The sequence below is a fragment of the Mus caroli genome, unplaced genomic scaffold (genome assembly GCF_978045245.1).
Source record: "Mus caroli unplaced genomic scaffold, Mus_caroli_1 scaffold_10, whole genome shotgun sequence".
NCBI lineage: Eukaryota > Metazoa > Chordata > Mammalia > Rodentia > Muridae > Mus > Mus caroli.
Window position 1 is genome coordinate 12137266 of NW_028227265.1, and position 18394 is coordinate 12155659.

The window sequence follows — 18394 nt, forward strand, 5'->3', positions numbered from 1 at the left end:
AGTGAACAAGCCTGTCCTGCCTCTGCCCCCATGGAGCCTATAGCTTACTTGAAGACAACTCAAGAAGCCATCAAGCCAGAAAGAGACAAATCATAGCTGGGACCCAAGAGGAACCAGGACACAAATGAAAGGCCCTAGCCAAGAAAGGACAGAGCGCTAGCAAGTTGGGAGAACGGCAGCGTATATATTCCAGGCCTGTGATACAACATGCCCTCCAGAGAACAACAGGTGAAGAGAGTGGCTCTTCTGGGCACAGAAAGTTCCAGCACACTGGAGAGGACACGGCACAACCACGGCACCATGCAGGAAGGTGAGGGGACACGAGCTTGATTTTTTCTCTCTGAGGGAGTCTGAGAGAGTCAAGAATGAGCCACCCACCTGAGATGCAAACCCAGGCTGCAAGGGAAGGTCACATCAGCAGGTTGGCAAGAACGTTCGGGAGCCTCCATGCGTTGCAAACGGGAAAGGTTAAAAGAACAGCTGGCCAAGCTAGAGTCAGGTGACAATGCTGAACCTCAGAAAAGCCAGCTATGGCTTCTTCACTGGCTAGGTCAGCCAGGGTCTAACCTGCCACGTAGGTATCCAAACTGTTGAACATTAACTTCTGAGAAGTGGTTACATGGGTGACAGAAGCAACTAGATGCAAAAAAAAAAAAAAAAAAAAGGAGGGGAGAGAGACATTGAGAAATCCAGAAATGGAGGGCAAGTGGAGGAAGCTGCCCACACTTCTGTATTGGAAGGACTGAGGTGTGTGTGTGTTGGGAGCAGTGGGGCAGGAGGTGGAAGATACTGGGGCTAGGGCCTGGGAAACCAGTGGAGGCTGAACTATTGCTGGGTCTGACTGGGACTCTTCAAGCTTCCTCCTGGCTTAGGCCTCGATGTGCATAGACCCACACTTCACTGGCCAGCCTGGGCTACAAGCGGTAATCAGAAGACCATGAAACAGACCCAGAGGTAGCTTCCTACTGATCTCCAGGACTCCCGTAGTGCCTGATAGAACACACACCATGGAGAATAGGATAAACAACAGAGGTGGGCTTTATTTCACACACACACACACACACACACACACACACACACACACACACACACACATCTGAGACTAGCTTTCAAACTAATAAGCCACTCCTCAACTTATGCTCACACATACACAGCTAGACCCTACAGCCACAGCATTCAACAGCACACAATGGCTCTTTTCTGAAACAGCTGCCCACTGGAGCCAATGCAACCTCTGTGCTGACACCAAACAGGACCTCTTAATGAAGAGATTTAGGGTATCCTGAGGTCTCCCAGCTCAGAGGAAGACTATGGGTTCCCTTTATCCAGCCAGCTTTACCCCTCACGCAGCCCGTGGCTGGGTTCAAGGGAGACACTGGTTGCTCCATGTTTCCTTTGTTTCTGGCCTCGATGGCAGGAGGCACAAGGGCCCAAAGGAAAAGGCATTCCGGGATGGATGTCAAGGCCCTGCCAAGGAATCAGCCAAGAGACCCTGGGGAACTCCTCTATCTCAGGCCACCGCCGGAAAGCAGAAGGCTGTGATCTGCTCATGGCTGTTGGGACACACAGCAGATCCTCAGTCAAGAACACCCCAGGGTGCTGTTCTCTGAAGCTTTTCTCTGGAAAAGGGGCCTGTGGTACCTAATCTGACAGGTGTGAGCATCAGTGACACAGAGACCATAGGCAGGCACCCTCCTTGGAACTTTGTTACATTGATCCTTGATCTCCACAAGAGCCCTTTTAGGCAGGAAAGTTACATGTAATAGTGCCATAGCTCATCCCTAGAAACTCACACCGTGGAGCCTGCCAGGCTGACTACAATCCTCTAGCCACTTCTCGCACAGGCAGGCTGTGTGTGCAGGCTGTGGATGGAGCCAGGCCAGCGCTCCCATGTCGTCCTTGACAACAGCCCTACTTGGTGGTTCAAGAAATGAGCCTTCATCCATGCCCAGTCAACTGTCCAAGGTAGCAGGCCGATGAGTAGCACCTGCAATGAACAACCTGCTTCCAGAGCTCCATGCCTTCCCCAAGTCAGCCTGCTTGCCCACTTGCAACTACGGCTGAGTGGACCCTTATGGTCCAGAAGCTCAATGCCCCCTGATCCCCTGGAAGTGGACATGTGCACTCCTTTGTGCCAGCCTCAGCCTCAAACGCACAGCACTGAACACCTGTTGGCCTACCACAGCATCAAGCACAAATCCGTTCCTCAAATAGAGCGGAAGTGTCGCCACGTCCTAACCTCGTCTCTAGCAAGCGAGGGAAGTCGGTCTCCATAAACACAGTTATTTTGGAGATGGACATTCTGAAAACACTGAGAGGGCTGGCTGCGGGGACGCTGGTGTTTGTTTGTTTCTTTCTGTGTTTAAACTAGCAGTGGTAGCTACAACAGAAACGTCTCTGCCGTTTGGGGACCAGAAGACAGGGACTTTCCTCCAGCCCCCATGATGGTGCTGGCCAGTGACGCTAGTCAGTTCGAGAGATTGCAAAGTAAATGCTGTAGCCAAATACAAGAGGGAAAAGTGATGTGTTTATAAAGAGATAAAGAGATATTAGATATGTTCTATGGGGGGAGGGGAAGAGATGGGGGAAGGGATGTACAGCGGGCCCATGCCAAGGCATTCCTTCCCCTGAGGGACCAGCCACAGGATGGTATAATATAAAGCAGAGTTTATTCAGGGCATGGGGAGGGGAGCTAAGAGGGTAGTAGAGGCAGAGAAAGGCAGAGGGCGAGAGAGAAGTAGGTGCCGGCCATGACCATGAGAACGTGAAGAAGGGGAAAAGGAAAGGGAATGGGGAAGGGGAGAGCAAGAGAGAAGCAAGACAGCAAGCAAGAGAACAAGAGAGAGGAGGGGGCAAACAGCCCCTTTTATAGTGGGTCAGGCCTACCTGGCTGTTGCTAGGTAACTATGGGTTGAGCTTAGACAGAATGCTAACAAAAAGGCTTCCCGGTGTTACAGGGCAGTCCCCAGAGGATTAGGATGCTTGGATCACATCACGAAGTCGGAGTCGGAGTAGTCCGAAGATGACTATAGCCCTGCATAACACCTCAGCCTGGAAATGGGATTCAGCTCCTCTCTGGGGAACAGCCCATAGGACCCCTCTACTAAGCAGCAATCAGGTGGGGAAGCTCTATTCCCTAGTCAGTATGCTGTGTGTGACCCCAGGGAGGTGTCCCAGTTGCTGCTACAGAGGATCAAAGGCCAGCCCTGTGAGGAGCCAGCCTCCTGGAGAGTCTCAGGGTGAGCAGAGAGGCATCCAATCTGGCCAGGTGGTGGGACAGATCATCTTTCAGGCGACAGCTGTTTCCGGAACACCTACTAGTGGTAGGGCTTGAGCCAGCTGATCTGGCCTGCCTCCTCTACAGGGGCCTCTCCCTGGGAACTGGCCATGAGGCTAAAGGGAGGAGTCGCCTACAATTATCCTGCTGGAAAGAAGCCCCTACATCCTGGGTCCCACTGACCATGATGAATGCAGATAGCCACACACACACAAAGGACTTTGCTTACGCCCTAAGAAGCTGTAAATGGTTAACGGAATGGGTGTGCCAATCACCCTGGCTAGATCATTACACTTATATTTGCATGAATGAGAGCTTCACAGTGTACCCCATAAGTATGCAGCCATCCATCATGTGTGCACCAACGGAAAACAAAGCAGACAGAACTCCAAAAAATCTCAACCAGCTAGCTAAGCTGAGAAAAAGAGCTGGAAACAGAAAGGCTCAGTCTATCTAATCCTAAAGCGGGCTCCCAGTATCTAGCATGTTCTGCAATTGCTAAGGAGGAGGCACACCAACATGTTGGTAATGAGCAATAAAACACTAGCAGAAGCCCTGATGGGAAGGCTGGCAACAGATGGGTCACCTGTCACACCAACAGGACTGCTAGACACAAGGGTCCGTGGTGGAGTGGGGGCACAGGAAGGACTCCCACAAAGATTCAAGCCTAGCCTTTCAAGGCAAATTGACCATTGCTCTGGATGAGCAATCTCCGATGGAGATGCAATCTGAGCTGTAAATGGTAAGTTTGAAATTCTGTGTGTCTGTCTGTGTGTGTGTGAGAGAGAGAGAGATGTGTGTGAATGTTCACGTATTAACACATGTGCACACGTGTAGAGGCCAGAGGTAATTAACCCGTGTCTACCTCTATCGACATCAAACTTTTTGAGACAAGATCTCTCATTGAACCAATACATTCATTTAACACAAGTAAATTGCCAGGAAGCTCAGAATGTCGTTCCTGTATCCCCATGCCTCGATTTTATATGGGTGCTGAGGATTAAAATTCAGGTCCTCATGCTAACACAGCACACACTTAACTCCCCAGACTCTCCCGTCTCCTCAGCCCCTAGTAGCTACATCTTTAACAAAGTGAAGTCATTATAATAACACATTTTTTTAACACCAATACAGCCAACATGTTATCATCCCAACATGTAACTTACTTTAAAAAAAATCCGTAAGATAGTTTATTTTTCTCTATACAGAATCTATAAAATCTGATGTCCATTTGATGTGTTAATACATTTCCATCAGGACCACCCGCATTTCCAGAGCTCAGAGGCCACACGGGCCCAGGGACTGTGGGACAACACAATAAACGTTGAGAACCAGAAATTCACAGGAAATATAAGGCTCAGAGGGAATCCTTAAGGACACCGTGAAGAAGGAATCAGCCAAGCCTCCATATGGAAAACCATGCCGGATGGATGCCTGATTTGAAAAAAATATTTTAAAGTCCTCTAGAGACTTAATAAGCAGACATGCAGAGGCCACCATGTCTGGACTCTAATCTGAACGAATCCTGGTGAAATAACTTGAAAATATTGCCTGGGGAACTGGAGAGATGGCTCAGCAGTTAAGAGCACTGACCGCCCTTCTGAAGACCCTGAGTTCAAATCCTAGCAACCACATGGTGGCTCATAACCATCCGTGATGAGATCTGACACCCTCTTCAGGTGTGTCTGAAGACAGCTACAGTGTACTTACATGTAATAATAAATAAATCTTTGGGCCAGAGCAAACAGGGCTGGAGTGAGCAGAGGTCTTGAGTTCATTTCCCAGCAACCACACAATGGCTCACAACTATCTGCATAGCTACAGCGTGCTCATATACATAAAATAAATAAATAAATCTTTTTTTTTTAAAATGAAAAGAAAATATTGCCTGGGCTTTTGATCACAGAAAATGACTATCTGTGTGGTAGCTGTGACCTTATTTCTCTCAAAGAGCCCAGGCCTTTAATTCCAGCACAAGGGAAGCAAGGATAGGAGAATCCCTGTGGGTTTGAGGCCAGCTTCCTCTGTCTATATGAATTCCAAGACAGGGCTACATGAGGCACTGTCTCCAAAACTAACTAATTAACTAACTAATTAAAAGAACTTGGGCTCATTCAGTAACGTGCTGGCCACACAAGCATTAGGAACTGAGTTCAGATCCCCACACTCATGTAAAGGGCCAGATGTGGTCATCAATGCTGGTCATCTCCAGCACCAGAGAGGCCGAGTCAGGAGGTGCCTGGGGCTCCCTGGCCAGCGGGTGTAACCGAATAGGTTAACTACAGATGCAGCAAGAAACCACCCTATCTCGAAAACTAAAGTGGAGGGGGTTGGTGAAACGGCTTAGCCAAGAAGAAGAGCATTTACCACTAAGTCTGATGCCCTGAGTTCAGCCCTCAGAACTCATCCAGTGGAAGGAGAAAACAGACTCCTTTTAAGTTGGGTGCACACCTGCACACAAGCACACACAAACACACACAAACACACACAAACACACACCTACTCTTTTTCTGGCGATCACTTAACCTCAAACAACGCAGTGGCTGGGGCAGAGGGGTGTCCACACGTTAGCTCTGCCACAAGACAGGTCAGGAATGGGTTAACTGTTGGAGCAGCTGATTGGTAGGTGGATGAAGGGACTACTCTACTCTTCTGGATCTTGGCATATGCTTTCCCCAAATGAAGAGTTGCGCTTCTTTTAATTAAGGAGAACCCTCTGCAACAGCTGCCCTGACAAAGCACCCAAAAGGGGCGGCGGTATGATTCTGGAATGGCGCCTTCGAGGTTTAAATCCTGGGCTCTTTCTGTGGCTTCTTCTGTGACTTCAAGGATTGTCCTGCTGGCTGTAACACCTCAGTTTACCACTAAGCAGGACTGGTGTCGAAAACTCCACCCCTGGGGGACTGTTCTAAGGGTTAAATAAAACCATCCAAGCAGGCTGGATTAAGCTTAGCTGCAGACACCCATCAGTCAAGTGACCAGTCATTGGCATCACCATCTTCAGTAAAGAAGGTGCCAATCATACGGCCCACCCGGGCAATGTCACTCTGATGAGTAGTGGTTTCCCATCCAAGGGCATAAAGGATCCTCTGTGGAGGCCTTGGATGGATGTAAGGAGCTTCGGTCTCCATCAGACCTTGAGAACCAGAAGTCATAGCTTTGAAGGAGAGGCAGCGAGGTAACATGATGTTGAAGACACTGGTCAATGCCCCTTTAAGGCACTCAGCCTATAGGCAAAGCCAAAGTCAGTGGGGCTTTGGCCAAACGCCCTGTCCGAGACAGAAGCAAAGCACCTTCGTCTCAAACCCTAATGCCAATGATCTGAAAAACTAGGCTCCATTTGGCAAGCAAACTGATGCAGGCTGGAATCCTTATTCCTTCTGCTTCCTGCTCTGGCCCTCCAGGGTATCCAGCTGTCACCTCCTAAACACTCAGGAAAGACAAGAAAACAGCACAGTGACAGGGCCAGGCATGTACAGCTGGGACAGAGGGTTTCCCAAGAGATACAGGGCCAAGCCTTGGGTGGTCCAGGCAGAATTCTGCGTCCTCAGGCCATCTGTGACGCGCTGCTCTGTTTATGTGGCCTTACTGCCCCAGACTCTCAGGACAAATGGAAGCTGTAGAAAGAAGGGCCGGAGAGGGAGGACCCCGGAGCATGGCTCTGTGAACACCGACCAGCTCCCAGGCACAGGTAAGACAGCCGTGCTTTTTTTCAAGTGAAAGGTCCTAAACTCCAGAGTGTCAGAGGCAGGGCAATACAGAAAGGACAAAGGACCCTCTTTGTGGAGAGCCCAAGTCAAAGAGCCCATGTCATGCCCACAGCCAAGGGCACCCTACCTGAATGGTACAAACCGCCATCACCATCACTCCATGAGGAGGGGAAGGGGAGCAGCATGAAGAGGAAGAACTCCAGCAGACTGCCCTGTGCAAAACCTTCTCTTTACCCATCTGACCAGCTATGGAGAAGAGCTAGTGAAAGCCTACTACAGGGTGGGTGACATGTGCTGAGGATGCCATAGGAAGATCAGTGTAAGCATCACTACCCATAAGCCCTCCGTGGGGACTGGTACCACGCCTTCTCCTTGAAGAATGTGCCCTTCCTAAAAAGCGATACCTTGTCATAAAAGTCTCCATTTCGGAAGCAGAGTAAAAAGGGGACCAGAAATAATGCACTTGGGAATTCTTTGCTGGCGTCAGAGACTGTCGCCAGGCACAAAGAGGTACCCACACGCCACACACCCAAATGCCACTCTTTAAGTGAGGTAGCTTTGGCTCAACCCGCTCACCTCAGCTTATCCTAGCCCAAGGTGCCAGGTTTGACTAAGCACATTCTAGAAAAGGCCCTGGGATGGGAGATCCCCACCCTGGCACCTGCTCAGGTCCCTGTAGCAAAATCTGATCACTCTGCAGCATTCCAAGGACCAGGCCAGAGCAGTCAACTGGTACCATAGGTCACAGGGGCTTGGAAACACGCCTCTATGACCAGGCTGTCCCATTTCTGAGACAGGGATGGCCGTGTATTTGTTTCAGAGATGGACAGAGGACAGCCACTTGAAAGAGCCAAGGACTGGAAACACATCCATCTGCAGGAAGATGTTTAAATAAATTCCTAAGAAGGAAGAGTCCCTAGCCACAGAGAAGCCGGCAACAACCCGTTGTTATTGTTTAGACTGAAAACGGCCTGCGACATGTGTATACAATTCTGTCATCTGTTTAAACAAGCATGGAAAAGAAATAGAATTTGTATGTGTTCGCTTCTGTCTACTAAGACTAGACTATCTTGGGACAGGAGGGCCAAGAATGTGTGCTTCTCTCCTCTATGAGGAGAGAACGGGTAGCTCGGCCACAGGATAAGAAAAAGGCCTGTCCTGTGTACTTCAGTTACTAAAGGGCATACTGTGCAGACATGAGGACCTGGGTCCAGATGCCCAGCGCCCACATAACATACGTCAGCACATGCGTGTTTTCCAAAAGCAGAAGGAGTGGGCTCCAGACTCAGGGAGAGACCCTGCCTCAAAAAAGTAAGGTGGAGAGAAAGATGAAGATATCCAACCTTGACCTCCAGCCTATACACAATCATATATAAACATGCATGCTCACACACACATGGACACACACATGCACACAATCAATCAGTCATCAATAGAAGAGACTAGCCCCACCGTCTAGACCAATATCCCCCAGCAGTCCCCCACTACTGAGCGTCCCCAACCCCCCCCCCCAAAAAAAAACTCAACACAGAGCAAAGTACTGCCCAGTCACCCAACCAAGAATTCCATTCAGGCTTCATGTTTAATCTCATAAGCCTTGTAAATTTCACATTCCACTCCAAATCTGTGCCTGCCTTAATAGCAAAATAATATTTTAAACGGCTCCCTGGTTTAAATGGTTTAACCTCTGCCCCCTCGGCCAAATCTTCTAAAGTGAACGCAGCCAGAAAAGGCCTCCACGTTCTCAATTGCGCGCCAGTTAAACTCAGTCACCTTTCCACCTCATAGGAAACCCCCCCCCCCGCCTCTGCCAGGTCTCTGGGCTGTGTTTTAAATTACATATTAGTTAAAGCACTCAACCTTTCTCCTCTGGGTGGGCAGGTCAAATGAAGAAGACAGGGCAGACACAACCTGCCTTTCTCCATCTCCTGTCTCCCCACAGGCAGCAACACCCCAGTTTAGAAGGAGTTTCGGGTCCTCTTTGAAGTCTGCAGGGAAGAGTATACAGAACCCCCAGAAATCTGGGGTGGGACAAACGTCCTTTCCTCAAGGAACATTCAGGAACAAGACCAATCCACTTCAGTTTCAGAGGCTAAACTTTATTGTGCTCTTTCCATAGGGAAGACCTTTGCCCATATCTCACCACCCCTCTTAAGCCACCCCTGGCGCTGACTTCCAGTTTCCAATGACCCTTCCAGGATACAAGGCCAATTCTGTTTTGCTGCCTTTTTTTTTTTTTTTTTTTTAAAGACCAATAAACTGCAGTTAACGGATCAGATCTCACTATAGAATGAACCGGCTGACTGTAAGTAACCGAGCCAAGTTTCACTTCTCATGAAACCAAGGTCAAGCTCTCCCTGAGCTTTCTCTGAAGGAGGGGGATGTGGGGAGATGTTTCTCAAACCCCTTTTTTTTTCTGATGGCTGTCTCAGAGTACAATTCGGTAAGTGCCCACTTGCAAGCCCAGAATGTCACAAACCTAGATCTAATCCCAGATAGGCCACTCGTAACTTCACAGCCTAGAAAAGGTCTCTTAACCTCCCTAGGCCTCGTTCTGAGCCTCATATGAATTAATGCTATTTTGAGTTTCTTCCATAAATGGGGCTAAGACCAGCCCCACCTGCTCAAGTTGCCAGAGGATGAAAAGGAGACAATGGGGTGACCGACACTTACTAAGCGCTCCATCAACAACAGGCTTACCCCTGACTCAAACCAGACATGTTTCAGCAAAGGGAGACCAGAAGCGTAGGGCAGAAAGCCTCAGTTTTCTAACACTATTCCCGAAGCCTTCCCTCCCAGGGCCTGATGGGAAGGAAATCCAGAAAATCATTCACTCCACCAGTATGGGGAGCAGAAGGCCAGTCCCACAGCCCCAGCCAAGGAAGCCTTGCAGCCTGGGCTCTGCCTGCCGCCTTCGGAAACCAGAAGGGAAATGAATGGCAAATGGAACCAGCAGCTGTCCAGGTATAGAAAACTCATCCTGGTCCAGAGCAGAGACCCAGGGACCTGGCCAAAAAAAAAAATCACAACAATCCAGCTGACCCTCCTAATAGGCCCCCATTCTTCCCCGTCCCCACCTCCCTACAAGGGTCTCTGAATTAAAAGTGCAGCCGAGTGACAGGCCTTGGCCAAAGAAGGTGAGGAGCCTTAAGCCTCATTGGCAGGCAGAGTGCAGGTGTGTAGCAATAATTTTGGCATTCTTGATTTCTTTATATATTCACACACACACACACACACACACACACACACACACAATTTTATGACATTTGGAATTCTAGGGACTTTTCAGAGAGTACATAAATGCTAGGGGTCCCAAGGGGTGGTTGGTGGTTGGTGGTTGCTGGTGGTCACAGTTTGTTAAGTAGTTGTGCGCAAAGAAGAAGCAACAACAAGAAGAAATTAGATATCCTGATAGCAGAGATCAAACTTGCCCCGAGGAAGCCCCCAATCAGCAGGAAGTCGCATGATAACAACCTCGTCCCCTTTCCAACCCAACTTTATTCAGGGATCTCTCTGCTTTCCCCCTTTATCCTTTTTTTCTCTCTTATCTAGGGCTAGGGAGCTTGGAGGGGTGGAAGAAAGGAGACCCCACAAAGTAGCAAAGACCTGCTACAGGCATGCTCAAAGGAGGCCTAACAATGTGGCCCTGGGAGAGCAAAGGAACAAAGCCCTCTGTGGTGTCCCCTGGACTGGGTGGCGCGATGTCAAGGAACTGACAGATGGGGCTGTGTGTGGTGCAGCAGGACCCAGCTTAACTTGCTGGAACCAGGGTGTTCAAGAGGCCTGGTCAAAGACATGGTCTCTCACAACTCTTGACGGGGAACCCCAGACTGTTCTGCGAAAACATCGCTGCGATGTCACGTGGCTAGAAGGTTCTATAGCCCTGTCCTCCTGCTTCCTGGACTTGCTTCTTCACAGACTAACAAACAACAAGCGGTTTGGAAGTCCACTGGGGATGCAGATCAGGAACTGCCAGGTCAAGAGGGCAACTGAGGCAGGTTCAGCCCGCGTCCCCCACCCCCAGCACCTCTCTTCAGACACTGAGGAAATAACCAGGCTCAACTACCAGTTTGTAAAACGAGGGGTTTCCAGAGAGGACTTAAATATAGAGTGTATGCCACATGATGCCAGGGTCTGGAGACATGCGCAGTTAGTGTCAGGGGCTTACTCTCACTCTGTAACAGAGACATCTATGTCACGGGCAAGCCTAGTGTCTGGCTTGGGCATTTGGGCTATGATCACAGGCTTCAGGCAACCTCAGAGAACAAAAGGGAAGACAGAGAGTTAAGAGTTCATGTCCACACACCCACTTGGAGATAGAATGGCCAGAGTCACATCTAAAAGAGGAGCGATGTATGACAGGTCACTGAGACCAGAAGGCTAACCCACATTGTCTAGTACCACGGGAGAAAAAAATCTCAACACAGTTTATCGCCACTGTAGGAAATACCAAGTGTGTCTCTTCTATCAAAGACTATAAAATTTGTATTTAGAGCCAGGTATAGTGGTTGAATCCCAGCACTTGGGAGGCAGAGACAAGTGAATCTCTGTGAGTTTGAGAATAGCTACACAGTGAGCTCCAGAATAGCCTGAGCTACTGCATCACATAGTGAATCAATCTCTCTCCCTCTCTCTCTCTCTCTCTCTCTCTCTCTCTCTCTCTCTCTGTGTGTGTGTGTGTGTGTGCGCGCGCGCGCGTGTGTGTGCTGGGGATGGGACCATGTGTTTAGGAAAAGGAATTTTTTTAAATCTCCCTCACTTTGTAAGACTTTTTTAAAAAAGATTTATTTATTTTATATATGTGAGTACACTGTCAATGTCGTCAGACACACCAGAAGAGGGCATCAGATCTCATTACAGATGGTTGTGAGCCACCATGTGGCTGCTGGGAATTGAACTCAGGACTTCTGGAAGAACAGTCAGTGCTCTTAACCACTGAGCCATCTCTCCAGCCCAAAGACTTCTTTGCCAGTACTTTAATCCTCCCCAGCAAGTGAAACCTTTGTTTACACAAAGGCCCCCTGCTCTGTTTTAGGAACTCCATGATGGCCTGAAGCACAGACACTTTCCTCCTTGGGACAGGGACCAGTTCCTTCAGATTAGCCAATTGAATAAGACTGTGAGGTCAGACAGTAGCCAATGGGGAAAGACACAGCCACCACCACGGGAGCTAAAAGAAAAACCCGGGGCACTTCCTGTCTCAGTGCATTGGCTCGTCCCTCAAGCACAGCAACCTCTTGAGCAAGAGTAAAGTTTGTCTTGTTGGAATGGTGGTCGCTTTCTTTATGACCTCAAACTTGTTCCTAACAGCATTACAAAGTCATAGTCACTGCCACTTGCAAGATGCCTGAGGCTGGGCCCTTCTCATTAAATTAGAGATGCTTTACCACGAGATGGGTACTTTGCAAAAACAAAAACAAAAAAACAAAAACCAGAAAAGTCTGGTCTGGCTAAGTAAGACACTCAGAGGCATCTGGTAACCCAGAGATGGGTTCTTTTCAGGACAGGTTGCCCACTACCCTGTTTTTCCTGAGGTGCAAGGATTTTGCAGGGTGTGAGATGCCAAGTTTACAAAGGGGGACAGACACTCTTTAGCAAAGGGGATCTCTCAGCCACCTACTGCAACCACTGTACTTAGCAGATCTGTAGACAGGAACAAAGGGGGGTGGGGGGCTCAAGGCAGTCTCCCTTGCTTACCACTGTCAGGGAAAACTGGAATGCGGCACAAGCTTGCAAGGCCAGAGACACAATGCAGCAGACGCATAATAGAGACAAATGGATGAACAGGGTCCTGGGAACAGAAATGGTTGCACACCATGGAGGCAGCCCTGCCTTAAGGCCTGTTCAAAGACTCAACACAGTGTTAAAAAAAAAAAAAGTCTCTCTCTCTCTCTCTCCAATTCAAACAAGAACTCATCAATGGCCATGCGGTGGTGATTTGCCAAGCAAAGCAAGGGGAACCATACTTCGAATTTCTTAGCTGGGTGGGTCTCGGGTGCAACGTCTTCCCAGAGCTGCTGCTGGCTCTGACTGCTGTCTCCCCACAAATGCCTGGTGTGGGTGAGATGCTCATGGACCTCCCAAGACTGAATGAATGAAGACATCTCTGTTCTGAGAGTAACCGAAGCACCCTAGGTGAGGTTCTGAGACCACATCACCCTCCTCTGAGATCATTCTAGACAGGACCTATGGGTACTGAAGATGGGACCCGCTGAAGATGGAACCGGTGTGACTTGGTTGACCCTTTTACCAAGATGGAGGCGATAGGATGCTGGGACTGCCTCTGTCCAAGCAGGAAGCCAGCTGGGGGTCATCTATTTCCCTGATGGGCCTCTTGAGGGAAGCAACTGGGTGAGCCAGCTTCCTAGGTCTGAACTCCAACCTGGCCACCTGCAAGCAAGACAGGTGATGACTTACAAGCCTGGGCCTTCTCTTCCCCATCTGCACGGTGAAGCGAGGCCACAGCTGCCTTACAGGCTTGCAGCTCAGAACAAGACCTATCGGGAAGAAGATGTCCCTTGGGTATTTGTTCAGTCAGGACAGGCCCTGCGGTCATCTTACTTCACAGGTAAGGAAATGTTAACCTTAATGACAGAATCTGATTCCACCCCCGCCAGGATCTCACACCCAGCACAGCTGTCCCAAGATCCCCCCCACAACACACACAAACACAGACACACAAACACACTGTTCAGAATGACAGCCAGCAGCCAGCTCCAGCCTTCTCTGTCCCCTACAGGAATGTGGGACACATGTCAAGCAGGAGGAGTAAAGAGGCCAGAGCACCATGTGGCCCAGGGCACTGCCAATGCTCCCCCTGGGGCCAAGATCGGGCTGGCTCAAAAGAGAACTAGAGTCCCCTGAGGCTTCCGTACTGCAAACAAAAATCAGAAGAACAGGCCCTAAAATAGGAAGGGCACCGACTGCCCTGCGTCACCACGTGTGCTCGGTGTTCTTTGTTTTGTTTCCTGCCAAGTTACTCGATCTATCTCAGAAAGTCCTCTGTGAGATGACACTGACAGGCAACCCCTCTCCCACCCTACCCACCCCGCCCCAACTTCACCAGCACAGATGTCGTGTTCTCCAAGAAAACTAGGGGTGCCTGCCTAGAGTCTTGGGTTCTTGGTAGGTCCAGGCGTGGGGCTTCAGGAAGCCTCAGGAAGTGTTCAGCCTTTGCTGTTTTTCAAAGGATAGCCACCAGATTTGCTCAGGAAAAAAAAAAAAAAACAAAAAACAAAAAACAAATAAAGCCCTTTAACTTCTTAAACATTTTTGGCAGAGAGCACCTACGCTGACAATGTCCCATCTCCTTGGGGTCTTTTGTCAGTTCAGTTCATGGTGCCTTCGAAGGAAGCAGGTGCTTGGGCCTTGGCGCATGGAAGGCGGGGGAAGGGAGGAAGGCAAAAGAGAGGGATCTCGAACTGCTCAAACTCTAGCCCTTGCGAACTCACAGTGATGCGTTTATAAAAAGATAAAGAGAAATAGAGTATGTTCTATGGGGGTGTAGTCAGGTGTACGCAGGCCCATGCCAAGGCATCCCTTCCCCCTGAGGGACCAGCCACAGGATGGTATAGTATAGAATAGAGTTTATTCAGGTCATGGGAAGAGGGAGTTAGGGTAGTAGAGGCAGAGAAAGGCAGAGAGAGAGAGAGAGAGAGAGAAGGGGGAGGAGGAGGGGAGGGGAGGGGAGGGGAGAGGGGAGGGGAGGAGAGGGGAGGGGAGGGGAGGGGAGGGGAGGGGAGGGGAGGGGAGGGGAGGGGAGGGGAGGGGAGGGGAGGGGAGAGGAGAGGAGAGGAGAGGAGAGGAGAGGAGAGGAGAGGAGAGGAGAGGAGAGGAGAGGAGAGGAGAGGAGAGGAGAGGAGAGGAGAGGAGAGGAGAGGAGGCCTCTAACATGCTAACATGGAGAAAGGGGTGGGGGAAGGAAATGGATGGGAAGGGGAGAGGAAGAGCAAGAGAGAAGCAAGAGAGAAGCAAGAGGGAAGCAAGAGGAAGAGAACAAGAGGGGGGAGGGGGCAAGGAGCCCCTTTTAGAGTGGGTCAGGCCTACCTGGCTGTTGCTAACAGAATGCTAACAACCACTAGGAAAGCAGCTGAGTAACACAGTAGAATGAAGGGGGGGGGTCAGATGGGAGCAGGGAATAAGAGAGTAACAAATAATAAATATGACCAAAATACATTATGTATAAAAATATCAACCAAAAGTATTTAAAATAAAAAGATCCCAAATCTGCCAAAAACCAAGCTAAATCACAGCTGTGGCCTCCTGTAGGAAATCCAAGGTAGAGAGTTGGTAAGACCCAGTCACAGGGAGAGTGTGGATCTGAAGCAGGGTGAAGGGCCAAACTTCTCCCTGGAAGCCAGAAGAAGTACCCACCCTACCTCCATAGACACAGGGACGGATACAGTGCAGGGTGCAGCGTTAAGTGGGCTGGGGTCGTGGCAGGGCCAGTGCAGGGGAATCTAGATAGATGCTTCCAACACAGGGCCAAAATAGGAGTACCTCAGCAGCTGACAAGCCCAGACTTGAATCTGAGAGTCCAGAACAACAACTGCAAGCCCTGGGTTGGGCAGGGCCAGGCCAGGCCACGCTGCCACACACCGAACTAATCACAGGCTCTGCTCGGGGGCGACTGGTAGCCAACAGTTGGAAGGGGCGGTCAGCAGTTCACTGCTACAGCCTTGTAGGAAGCCTTCAGGCCCAATCCAATGTAGATACACCTGGGTTCCAGATGTGAGGTCTTGAGCCATCTATAAAGTCAAGTAGGTGCTCTGAATAGACATGGCACTGGGCCGACAAATAGGACACTGAGTCAGGACTGCCCAAGCAAGTGAGGCAAAAGCCTCAAAGAGAATGTGCAGTGCATTGTGGGATGATGGGAGAATCTGGGCCTGCTGGATCCGCCTCCCAACCTTTTGAATGAGAAAGCAAAGGGCAGTCCAGCCAGGGATCGGGAGGTCAGGGAAGGAGTGAGGCATGCATGAAGTGCAGACACACGGAGACACTAGAGTCTACGTGCAAGTCTTCCGGTGCGCAGGTGTGAGGCCTGTACGTCCACAGCCCCGGGGAAGAAAGCCCCCCACCCCCCTGTCACATCTGTACACTGGTAAAGATGCACAACTGTGCATGCAGGTGTTACAACGTGGATGGGCTTGAGCGCACGAACACATGCACACCACCACAGAAAACACCATTGTGTTAGACTTTGAAGCCTGTGCTTCAAAGAATGGGATCTTGGCCTTGCTCCCTGCAAGTCAGTGACCTAACCTCTCTGGCCTCAGTTTCTTTATCTGTAAAATGGGCTAATAACAGTACCAGCCTCCTGGTGTCATTGCTCCCGGCCCTCTACATATGCTTTACATACATGTGCTGAAAGAATAATACTGAGCTAGGCCATAGCTTGGGATGGTGCTTTTACAACATGCAAGAGGCCCTGGGGTTGGTTTCCAGTAAACCTCTTCCTTCCTCGTCCCCCCAAAAAGCTGAGAAAGTCTTAGATACGTAGGGGGGTTAAAGGGAGGCTGCTAAAGACTCAGCCTCAAATTAAATAAATGTGTGTGTGGACACAGACTTGCACTATTAGATACTTGCGACTTCTTATACACCAAAAGAGATATGTAGCAAAGGGCAGAGTGTGCACCCTCACGTGGGGGCTCAAAGTTCCAGGGTGTGCAAGAACAAATGGGAGTCGTTTCTGTCCACACTCGAGGGAAAGTTTACCCTAGCCCCCAGAATTCTTCTCTTATAGAAGCAGACCAGGAAGGGAGGAGAGGTTGTGACAAATCAAGGGACACAAGGGAACCATGTGACAAGAGGTCCGTGCACGGGACACACTCTGTGCTGGCATCTGATGCGTGATTCTTATCAACCTCCTCCCCCTTGTCATCACAAGACCGCTTTCTGAGTGAGGCCAGTCGTCTCCCCTCCCCCCACCCAGAGGCCAACAGCAGTGATCATGGGGTTCCAGACCGGTGGACAACCCCGGAATCTCCTCCTGCCTCGCATCCGCTGTGAGAACAAAGGAGTGGATAAACGGTGGAGTGTGGGGATGAGTGAGTCAGGCACAGTCTAAAGGAAATTGAAACCCAGTGCCCATCAAACATGGGACGTAACAAAGGGGTACAAACGCTGCCATGGGAGCAGAAGGTGAGAAGGGAGCTCCCCTTGCCAGCCCCTGGAGCAGAGCAGGATGCCGGGCAGGCAAAGGAAGTCATCCATATGGCTGCCAGGCAACAGCAGCTGAGGGACCAGTGATGCCCTATATGGAAGGAGTTTCCAGGGTCCAAGCCTGGTAGATTCACATGGGTCAGGGCACTGGGCAGTCTTCTGTGGAAATCCAGAAGGCTGGCATCCTGAGCTCCCAAGTCCCGTGGGGTTGTAGATTAACAGGCTCTCAGATGCCAGTATGCTCTCGGAGCTACCCTAGCCAGATGTCAGCAGCAGGATGACTTATGGCCGGGGCTTCTCAGAGAGCGCTGTGTCGTCAGGTCCTGAGGGAACAATGAGAGAGTCCCACAGTCCCTTCTGGAAGCTACCAGCTAGGCTCAGGGTCCCTCGGGAAAGAGCTTGCTAGGAGTCCACCTGGCCAAGCTAAACAGCTCAAGACGTCAGCTCACAATTCTGGGAGGCCTGGAACAGCAGCAGCCCAGCCTGGGCTCATGCAGTCTGGGGTAGGTCATCTGCAGAGAACTATACTTCAGGGAAGCTAGGCCAGGCCAAGGTCTATGAAACACACTCAAGACGTAGAGCATCCCATAGAAAGACTTCCCCTAAAACGGTGGTAGGTAGCGCTACCCTTAGTACCTGGCTTTGCCTGGAAAATACTACCAGACCCTGCGGGCTTTACCTCTGCATAAAGGGACCTCCGAATAGAAACCATCACCTCTTGGAGAGCCCTCTGGGGAGCCAGGGACCTCAATGAGATCTCCCACAGCCCAGACACCTGGGCCATCTCTGCCACCCTTTTCCAAATGCTGAACTCACTGGCCAGCAGAGGCTAATGGGACTGTATGCCAGGCTGTGGGAGATGTCCCAGGTCTCGTCTTCATGTTGTTTTCTCCTGAATCTGCCCTCTGCCCCCTCCTCCTCTATTCTGTTAAGCAGAACACCCTTCTCACAGTCTGATGAGACTCAGCTAAGGAAGTAGTCCAAAGGCAGAATAGCTTCCAAGCTGGGATTCCCTGGGCTCTGCCCCATCCCCTACTCCCACCCCCTAGTGTACACTCTGGGGTCTCTGAGACAGGACACCTATTTCACCCTGGATACTGTGCCTTAAAGGGCCTCGCCTCCATGGAGTTAGCTCAAGAGACACGGGACACCTACGGACAAAGTCCGTCCGATTTAAAGCCGAGACTCCACCCGTGCTGGCGCCCGAGCTGCTGGGCAGCCACCACCCCACCCCAGTGTGCAC

At 50.3% G+C, this 18394-nt stretch overlaps 1 protein-coding gene across 2 annotated transcripts in view; it reads right to left on the reverse strand.

The window, feature by feature from the left end:
• Cmip (c-Maf inducing protein) overlaps positions 1-18394 on the reverse strand; it is a 207695-nt gene that overhangs the window by 147629 nt on the left and 41672 nt on the right. The window contains exon 1 of one of the 2 annotated variants that reach the window (XM_021169932.3): positions 379-516. The exons of the other annotated variant lie outside the window; for it this stretch is intronic. The gene's annotated coding sequence lies outside the window, so the exon portion shown is untranslated. Of the gene's footprint in view, positions 1-378; positions 517-18394 lie in introns of those variants that run through there. 2 annotated transcript variants of the gene reach the window in all.